This window comes from Monodon monoceros, unplaced genomic scaffold, assembly GCF_005190385.1.
Source record: "Monodon monoceros isolate NGI ecotype Baffin Bay Population unplaced genomic scaffold, NGI_Narwhal_1 Super_Scaffold_15, whole genome shotgun sequence".
NCBI lineage: Eukaryota > Metazoa > Chordata > Mammalia > Artiodactyla > Monodontidae > Monodon > Monodon monoceros.
This window is the reverse complement of record NW_021703771.1, coordinates 36,694,032-36,704,677: the sequence shown is the minus strand read 5'-3', so window position 1 is coordinate 36,704,677 and position 10,646 is coordinate 36,694,032.

Below are 10,646 nucleotides of genomic sequence, written 5' to 3'. Positions count from 1 at the left end.
CGTTCTTTGAACTTCAGTTCCCTCATCTATAAAATGAGGGTCTGGGCTTACTGCACAGAGCCATTACGAGCTTCATGAGGGATAAAATACCAGCAGTAGTTTATAATCCTTGAAGTGTAAGGTCAACATAAGGTGAAACTTGTATTCGTTAACAGGGAACCCTCAATGATAAATCAGCAAATAAAACCAAAGGATTCAAGCAGCAGGACCTCTAGAGACCTAAGTGAGAGTTACTCCTTGAGAAATTCTGACACCCCACTTAGCCTGAGCAGCAACTATAAATTCTGAGGGCCACCTAGCTAGCCACTTATATCTGACTTTGCACTCTACTGCCTGGGTCGAGACTGTGAGGGACGAAGAAGGGTGTACCAACCAGGTCCCCTTCCAGGTCATGCTGTTTCCTGACGAAGCTTGGGCAGAAGCCCCAGACTAAGGATCTAGACATGGATGCTTTTGGATATAACATATACTTTAGAATTTCTGCTTTAAAATTGTTTTTTCTTCCAAGAATTTAACACATTGTACTTTAATGTATTTAAATAGTTTTTCTCTTCACTAATTAATATAGAAATTGTTTAGTACCAAACATTAACTTGTTTTCCTATGTATATTATAATTCCTGCATGTGAAATCTACAGCCTAAATACACTCACTGTGGGAATACAAAGAAGGTAGCATTAACCACAGTGCTTTCAATTTGCAGTGATTAACTGCAGGACTCAAGACCACCAGCTGGAGAACCCTAGCCCCAACCATAATGAACTCCCTGACAGTCAAGTTACCATATGCCTCTCTGTACCTCATTCTTCCTCAAAATAGGAATAATATTGATAATATTACCTACCTCTCAGGGATGTTATGAATTAACTGTAGTGAGTTAATAGTTGTAAAGTACTTAGAACAGCGTCTGACAGACACAGTGTATGTTAAATAAACTGCATCTTTCAACGAAATCTTGATGGAAAACAATGTTTTCATAGACATGGTCTAAAGTTATTATAAATCAAATGCCTCCTGTATTTTCTTGTCTTATTCATAGCACATGTTATTTTGCCTGTTGACCCCAACTTCAAGATAAAAAGCTATCCAACTAGAGAACCAAACTACAAACCAATATCTTGCCAAGCTTAACAGTAACTTATTTTCACTCATTTAACTTCCATACAGGGGAAGGTAAAAAACAAAAGGCACTCGTTAATTCTGTGTTTCATTTTTCCGTGTTAGCTACAGGTTCTACCTGTCCTCGTTTTATCTATAACTTGTAGATGAGAGAAACTGGGACACCACAAACGGACTTAGGATTCTCTGCCTCACCTGTGTGTCTCAGGGTCTCCTGGTACTTTGTCAAAATGATCCCTTGTTATGAAGTTTCTCTGTCATTGCTTCACTCCCATTGAATAGGCCAATCCAGGAGGCACACAGTGCTGTAAAGACAGCACTAAGCAAGTGCTCATTCTCTAGCATGAAGGCGTCTCATAAACCTGAACCCACAGAGGTATTTTGATGAGGCATTTGCGTTGCCCCAACGCAGCTGTGTTTTAAGGGAGCAATAAGTGAGCTAATGAGACTCATAAACAATTGACTGGCCTTTCTTGCCAAAATCCCCACAAGTGTCAGATATTTATACATATCTTGAAAACTCACTTTGGGACAAGATATTGAATTCACATTTCAATCCTCTCTTGGGTAAAAGTCCAGAATTCATTTTTCTAAAGTGAATATATGAAAAGACACCTGTTGGATATGGCAGGAAATTTGGTATGACAATAAAGATAGGTTGCTCTTAAGGAAGAACACCTTGCTTTTAGAACACAGGCAATGCTGGACTCTTCCTGAAGGAGGCTCCAGAATCATTCTGACGGAGACTGAGTAAACACCAAGTTAGCTGTGTACCCTATATAACAATCCTCTTTGGATCTGTAAATCTATCTAAAAAATGTCAAGAACCACTCATTTTCAGCCTGTAATTTTAGAGTATTAATATCATGTTTACCTATAATTTCAGCGGTTTTCAAATCAATATGTCACAATTGAAGGCCAATATTTATTCCTAGGTGCCAAAATGCGATAGAATAGCTGAGATAATCTAAGGCTCTAGATATTTTAAATAGAAAATTATTTATGCATAATCCTGAATACATGATTCTCTTTGTTTTAAATGTCACTGACAAAATAAAAGTTTCCTTGATTTTTTTTTTGTCCAGTATTGGATATAGTTTAAGATGATCATAATCTGAAGAAGATTGAGAGCCTTTGACGATCTCTATATGAGAGAATAAAAATTCTCATTAATTATTCAGTATGAGTAAAACTTCTTCAGGTGAGAAAAAATTTTCTCCTCCTTCAAGGTAATCCTTCTTCTGACCTCAGTGCATTTGATTAAATCTTCTATTTCTGCACTTAATGCATGATATGCTACTTTATTCACCCATATGCCCCTCCTCCACTAGACTACAAGTATCTTAGGAGCAGAGGTCATCTCTAATTTCATTGTTCTTTTTCCCAGTGCCTGATACAGAATAAGTGCTCAGTAAGTGTTTGTTGGACATAAGAAACTTCTCTTTAAATTCTGATTGAGAATCATTTCAATAAGATACAGAAAGGAATTTGCTGCCATAGAATAATGTATCATTAATCCTAGAAAAATGATTCTGTAGGTAAGATTGCATTGCTTTTCATGAACAGGATCTCTAGATCTTCTATACAGTAGCTAAAACATGAAAGGGAGATTAAACAATCATTTGATAAATTTTTCAAGGTAAACAGAAATGCATACAGTTCAAGATTCAAATAATCTCACCAGACACAATTTTTTTAAATAACTAAATCACTTTTTTCTGCATGGACATTCCTAAAACACAACCAACGCCTTAGGTGAACTAAAAGTTAAGACAGATAAGTGTTTTTAATGTTCATAGTAAGATGGGCATTTTGAATGAATATTAGCAGTTAGAAAATAAATTTCAATATTGAATATCTTTGCTACATGGCTCTAATCATGCATGAATAGTAAAGCAGTGATTCGCTGTCTCATCCTTATAAATAAAATTTATAATTGAAAGCTACAGAAGAAAAAAGAAATAAACCTAAGCCCAGAAGTACTAAAGGTCTCCAAAAGTGTTCATATCACTTGGTTACGGACTAAGAAGATTATGACTAAAAGTGTAGAAATAGAGTGGATAAAGTAATATAATGACAGAGATAAGTGGCAAAGAATTATCCTATACTAAACGTAGACTCCAAAATCACTTCAGGAGAGGGATTTCCCTCGTGGTCCAGTGGTTTAAAACTGTGCCTTCCAATGCGGGGGGTGTGGGTTCGACCCCTGGTTGGGGAACTAAAATCCCACATGCCTTGTGGCCAAAAAACCAAAACATAAAAACAGAAAGCAATATTGTAACAAATTCAATAAAGACTTTAAAAAAAAAAGGTCCACATTTTTAAAAAATCTAAAAAAACAAAACCAAAAAAATCACTTCAGGAGAAATGCCTCTAACTTCAAGTATAAAGTTTGTCTTTGGCTTCTTAAATCAGATGTATTAAGACTTTTAAGTCATTGAATGCACAAAGGCCTGCACTTTTACAACTACAAAGGTACTTCCAGATACCCAAAGGTACCTCAAGTCTTGACACACCTGGTTACAACCTCTCCTGGACTTCTGGAGTTGTTTGACTCCACTTACAAAGTACAAAGGGATTTATGAATGCTACCACCATTACTATGCAGACAACGACAATTACAACATCACTGCCACAATCACTCCCACTCCCATCACCTTTCATCTGTCCAGCACCTGCTTCGGGTTGGGCCCTGGGCCAGGTGTTTTACATAGATAGTATTTAACCGTCAGAGAGCCCCAGAAGAGAAGTGTTATTGTCTCCATTTTACAGAGAAAGCTGACGCTTAGCAAAACTTATCCAAATAGCAGAGACAAATTTGAAACTGAGTCTGTCCAACACCACAGTCTATGCCTTTTTCACTGCAGCGTGCTCTCAGAGCTATTTATTGAGCCTCTGTTATCTTCCAGGCACTGTGCTAGTCACTGTAAATATATATTTAGAAGTCTCCAAAACAATGCTAAGAGGTAGGTCGCAGATCATGAAACTGAAGTTAGAGCAGTAAAGAAACTTCCCCAGGAGCTTACCGCTAGTAAGTGACAGGGCTAAAATTTAAATTCCTGCTTTATCAGTGGTGAAACGACATAAACTTAAAATTTCAAACTCTTGCCTTTGGCATAAGCTAAATAAGGGAAATAACCCAGTATGTATTAACCAGTTTAGATGCAATATTAGGTAAAACAAACTTAGGCTTATCTAGCTATGCCCTTTATATTAGAAAATAATTAAACCTGTTTAGAGTTCTAAACACTAAACCAGCCACAAAAGACTGAAAACTAGAATCAATTAAGTCACGAAGACTAACACTCTACAGTTCCAGAACGCTTTCAAATAACATTTTATTGTTCTTTTTCTCATGGAATAAAACAGCAGTTTATCCTCACAACACTCTAGTGATATAAACAGGGAGTAAGTTGTTTTCCCTTTATAGAAGGAAAAGGTCCATGCCAGGACAGAAAAACTAAGGGACTGCTGACAGTCCCAAAACTTGAACATATGTACCCTGAAATGAGGATGCTCTGCTCTCTGGCTCTGGCTGCATTTTTTCCTCCAAATGAAACCAGGTCTGCTGATTTTCAGAGGATTATGGAGCCCAGCCATCACCTGAGTTTGGCTTCCCTGCAGAGAGCATTAATGCTTGCTTCTAGGTTTCGAGTTCAGTTCAGTTCGTGCATGATCATTTTTAATTCACTGTACTGACCTTAGAGAAGAGCCCATTTCTAGTCAAAATAACACTGGATGTCTTGATTAGGGAGAATAAAACGGAAGAACTATTTTCTAGCAGAAAATAAACAATGAAATTACTACTCAAAAGAAAGTATAGGGCTTCCCTGGTGTCACAGTGGTTAAGAATCCGCCTGCCAATACAGGGGACACGGGTTCGAGCCCTGGTCCAGGAAGATCCCACATGCCACCGAGCAACTAAGCTCATGTGCCACAACTACTGAGCCTACGCTCTAGAGCCCACGAGCCACAACTACTGGGCCTGCGTGCCACAACTACTGAAGCTTGCGTGCCTAGAGCCTGTGCTCCACAACAAGAGAAGCCACCGCAATGAGAAGCCTACACACTGCAACGAAGAGTAGCCCCCGCTTACTGCAACTAGAGAAAGCCCGTGCGCAGCAATAAAGACTCAACACAGCCAAAGATAAATAAAATAAACTAAATTTATTAAAAAAAAAAGAAAGTATAGGCAAGATAGTAGTAAGAAAAAGGAGAAACAGCTCCCATTTATTGAACACTCATAATGTGCCAGTCACTTTTCTGAGCACTTGACATGCATTAACTTATTTTTATAACAATGCTTATTATGTCCCTTTTATGGATGAGAAAACTGAAGCACAGAAAGGATAATAACTTGCCCAGGATGACACAGCTCAGTGTCACAGTAAGTAGAACAGGGATTTAAACCCAGATAGAGAATCCACACTCTGAATAAACTGTTTACAAAATGAAGTATAATTCAAGGGCTTCCCTGCTGGTGCAGTGGTTAAGAATCCGCCTGCCAATGCAGGGGACACGGGTTCGAGCCCTGGTCCGGGAAGATCCCACATGCCGAGGAGCAACTAAGCCCGTGCGCCACAACTACTGAGCCCACGCTGAGCCCACAAGCCACAACTACAGAGCCCGTGCCCCTAGAGCCCGTGCTCCGCAACAAGAGACGCCACCGCAATGAGGAGCCCACACACCGCAACGAAGAGTAGCCCCCGCTCGCCACAACTAGAGAAAGCCCGCACGTAGCAACAAAGACCCAACGCAGCCAAAAATAAATAAAATTTTTTTAAAAAATGAAGTATAATTCAAAACCTAATAAATGACGGTGCCACTAATGGCTGCTAAGGAAAGTCTGGCCACAGCTCGCCATGCCCTCTCCACACACCAACGTGGTCCCTCTGATGGCAAGAGCAGAATAGACAAGACAGGAGATGAGGCTGACCCAGAAGGGCGAGGTTCTATTTCTATGGAAAATTACATATTAACATGTTTACCAAAACCAAGCTGAAAAAAACCTCTAAGGGTGAATTTCAAGAAGAGAGTCAGCCATGTTCAAATTATTTTATGTAAAGAAAGCAAGCAATGGTCACTGGATTTTAGAACATCTACACTGAAAGTCACAAATATTTGCAGAATACAGAAATCTGACATCAATAAACTTTGAACCATCGTTGGAGTGGTAAAAGCTCTTTTAGGAAGAGAAGCATTTTCCCCCTCCCCAACCCTGTTTTTTCCATTTCTCCCATTAGACCTTTGCATTTATAATAATGATGATGGTGGTGGTGGTGGTGGTGGTGGTGATGGTGGTGATGGCTTTACATTTACTGAGTTTCTACTTTGTGTCCAGAAACGTGATAAGAGTTTTACATTTAATCACATGAATTATCATGTGATATTCATGACAGCCTTACAAAGTTAGTATTACTCTTTTCTCCATTTTCCATATGAAGAAACTGAGACTCAGAAAGGTGAAGTAACTTGCGCAAGGTCACGCATCCAGGACATAAATTCACTTTCATTTGCTCTAAAAGCCCACAATATTAATCGTGTATGCCCAGCAGATAAGTGTGGCCACCTGACTGTCCCATCGTTATGTAGAAACAAAGGCCACAGTGAGTGCTGCACATTCCAGCTGAGGTCCACCACCTCCAAATCCTGGACAGAAATGAACGTACAGGGCAGATGGCTCAAGAGAGCCACATTGGCCAAAGATGGGCCAGAAACCTAAGTGTGCTTTAGCTGCTCTCTTTACTAGAAACAGGTACAATCTCTCAGAAGTAAACAAAATATTTATAAACATGGTATAACTAGAAAAACATCCCAAAAACAGACCAGTAAGTTTAGTTCTCAGGACATTTGTTAGTACAAAGTTCATCATAGTTCTGAAGGAAAGAATGGAATGCTTCAAGACTGAACTAAAGTACATGAAGCTCGAGGAGAGAAACAAAGACTCCTATTTTAAGTTTTAATCTAAAAAGTATTTGCATTTGAATAAATTGTTTACAGCTGTGCATTATCTCATTTGATAGATACGAAATGATGTGACTAGGTCAAATAAGAACCACCACTATGGAAGTTTTTAAAATATTTACTGAGGTAATAGGAAAAATGCTTTTATGTTGGATACATCATTATTAAGTAACATATTTTGTTAGAAATTTCAATTAGTTAAGCACAGTAAGTATTTATGTGGATAAAAAAAAGTTCTATTACAACCAATCACTACCGGGAATGATAAATATGAGAAAAAAAAAAATACCTTCTCTCTTAGCATACCTCTCCCTATGCCCTCACACATAGACTGCCCTGAACCACCTGTTCAGGAAGTACTTCTCAGAAAGTACCATCTTCTTCCAAGTGTTGGCGATGCTCATAATGCACCTCTGCCTGGAACTTGTTGCTCCTCCCTTTTTCTGTCTGACTAAAGTGCTTCAGTCATCCTCCTCCAGGAAGCCTCCCTAGATCCCCTCCTCTATGCTAACAACTATCATAGCACTTATCCCACTATTTACTTTTTGGGCTCCTCAAGACACTAAAAAGTCTTTGATGACAGAGACCACTCTCATTGTTTTTGATATCCCAGCACTTAGTTAATAAAATATTTGCTAAATGAATAAAAGTGTGTTCCAAATTAAGACTTTTTTTAGAAACAAAGGAAAAATATTCCTACAATGCAAATCTTACACAATATTATTCTCATTGTTCATAAAGGTGTGTTTTAAAAACACATACAGAAGGATATACTGGATATTGCCAACTGTCCTTCATTAAAAATATTTCACACACCTGTACTCCATAAAAATACTGTTACATCCAATTGATTATTGTTCAACGAATCCATCAGTTCAGATAGTATAATTGAATAATTATGCATAAAGGATAAAATCATCACAAAATCATGGCAAAGAATTTAAAAGCACAATGGCATTTACACTTTGAATAACTAGGTTCTGCCTGGTTCTGCCACTGATTCCAATGGGGACAAGCCATTCACCCTTTGGTCTCAGATTCTCCACACATAAAATGGGGGTAACCATTCCTCCCACTTCTTCCTCCATCGGATCCTGTGAGGACAATGGAGATATAACAACTGCAAGAGTGGGATTCTTCACAATTCAGGCACCACTATCAAGTCTTACAGAATCCCCAGGTGGAGCTCCGATCATCGTTCGTTATGGTAATAACCCTTGCTCTCGTTAGCAAGTTGATAGTATAGACTCTGGTGTAAAGTCTTTGCCAGTCAAAATAAAGGCCACATGGGTGGGCACAAGTTCCTCTCGCTGGAGCTTGGTCTGAGCCAGAAGCCGCGAGGAACCCGGTCACACGCAGCGGCCACCACATCCCCCCCTTGGAGCCCGTTACGCTCCTGCCGGGGGAAACGACCCTGGGCCTTTCCCCTTCTCCGAGAGGGGTCGAGCGGGCTGACGGTGGAGAGGACTCCAGGGTCAGCGCAGCAGGAGTAGAAAGGGGGCAGGAGGAGGTGAGACTGTTGGGGGGAGGGGGGAGCTCGGCGAGGGGCTTACCTGGCCTCGCCGAGGGACGCCGGGGGCGGGTGCGGAATGAATACCCCACAGTCAGACCGCGGAGGCTGCTGTTTCTTCTTGGAGCGCCAAATATGTAAAGAGGCGTGCTTCTTGGGGGTCCTCGACGGACTGGACTCCCCGTGGTCGCCCTGAGGTGGCAGCGACAGTGGCATCTTCTCGTCTGCTTCCTCCTCCGGCTGCTCGGATGCTGCCGTCTCCCCCGCCCGGCCCTTGTGGAAGAACGCACCTGGGCGCCAAGCTGGCCCGCCTTTCCCAGCGCGCCGTCCGACCCCGCCCCCTGGTCGCGGGACCGCAGCACAGCGCGCCCCCCCCACCCGACCGCGGCGCGGAAGGCACGGGGCGGGAGCCCAGGTGAGGTGCGCGCGCCCGAGTCCGAAGGTAGGGAGGACACGCCCCCGGCCCGGGCCTCGAGGAGCGCGGGGGCCGCGGGACAGCGACACCTACTGGACATCCTGGGAACCGCGTCTCCTGACGCTGCATCCTCTACCCTGTAGTGGGAGCAAGAGTCGGGTCGGGTTTTGACACCACCTCTGACGCATGTGCCATCGGTCGTCTGAGGAGTTGCTGGTCACTCTTGGCCTTCGCAAGGCTGGCACGAAGAATGCTTAGCCACGAGCCCCGCCTGAAAGAAGGATGGGGAGAGGCGTATCCCGTGGCCGGGCTGCTCGGCAATTAGAACTAATCTACTCTGGCCTTTAGGTGTCTTGAGCAATGTCATGTGAGGGGTGGCTTCTGTTCCTGTTTGTAATCACGGGTGCCAACTCCTCTCCTCTCCCTTCAAGAGTCTGAAAAATTAATTTGTACTTGCACCTCATAAAGCACAAAAGGATAAAAAACTGAAGGGAATGAGGCATATTCCCCAGTTCCCAAGGGCTTAATAGATCCCTCATTGTGAATTAATGCCAGTCCCACAGGCCTCTCTGACATCTGCTTTACTGTTAATGATTTCCTTTTTTAACCACACAATCCTGGTTAAGTAGCAAAGGGGACTAATATTTAAGCAAAAGAAGTCCATGAGCAATTCACTTTGGGCATTATTGGAGTATAAAGTGCTGAAGAACCAAGTACTGCTTTAAAATTCAATGCAGTACAAGTCCCTCTTACACTGTAATACTTTCTTCTTTCTTTGCTCTTTGAAGACCCAACTTATTCATTCATTCATTCATTCATTCAAGGACATTCATTTTTATTTAATTATTTTTATATTTACATTTTTATCAATGTAATCCTTCATATAGTAAAAAAAAGCACAAACCATTAAGTATATAACTCAAATGTTTACATATTTATGTGGTTGGGGGTATAAAATGTTTTTAAAAAGGACAGTTGACATTGCCTTAGAAAATCCTTCTGTATGTGGATTTTAAATATACCATTATAAAAATATAGAATATTTCCCAAACCACCTTAGTCCCTCTCCTGTCCCCTTCCACTGCCTTACCCCTCCCTTCTGTAAAAGTTTACCATTATTTCAATTTATATCACCAGAGATTAATTTTGACTCTTCTGGAACTTCACTGATGTGGAATCACAAGATGTACCTCTTTGTCTCTGGTTTCTTTTGCTCAATATTAGTCTATGAGAATCATCCATATTGCTTCACATAGCAGTTTTTCATTTAAAAAAATTATTGTGTACTCTCCCATGATATAAATATACCACAATTCACTTGTCTATTCTACTGTGGATGGACATTTAGGTGTTTCCAGATTGGGGCTATTATGAATAAAGCTGGTGTGAACCTGTTTCACTATAAGCATCCATTTCTTTTGGATATGTACCCAGGAGCTCAGCCTCTGGGTAACACGGTGGGCATATGTTCAGCTTCAGTCGATTTTGCCAAAAATTTTTCCAAAATGGTTGTATCAATTTATTCTCCTTTCAGCAATGTTTTAAACTTCCAGTTTTTCTATCTTTTCATCAACACTTGATATCAATTTTTAAAATTTCAGCCATTTTGATGGAAGTGTAATGTTATCTCACCGTAGT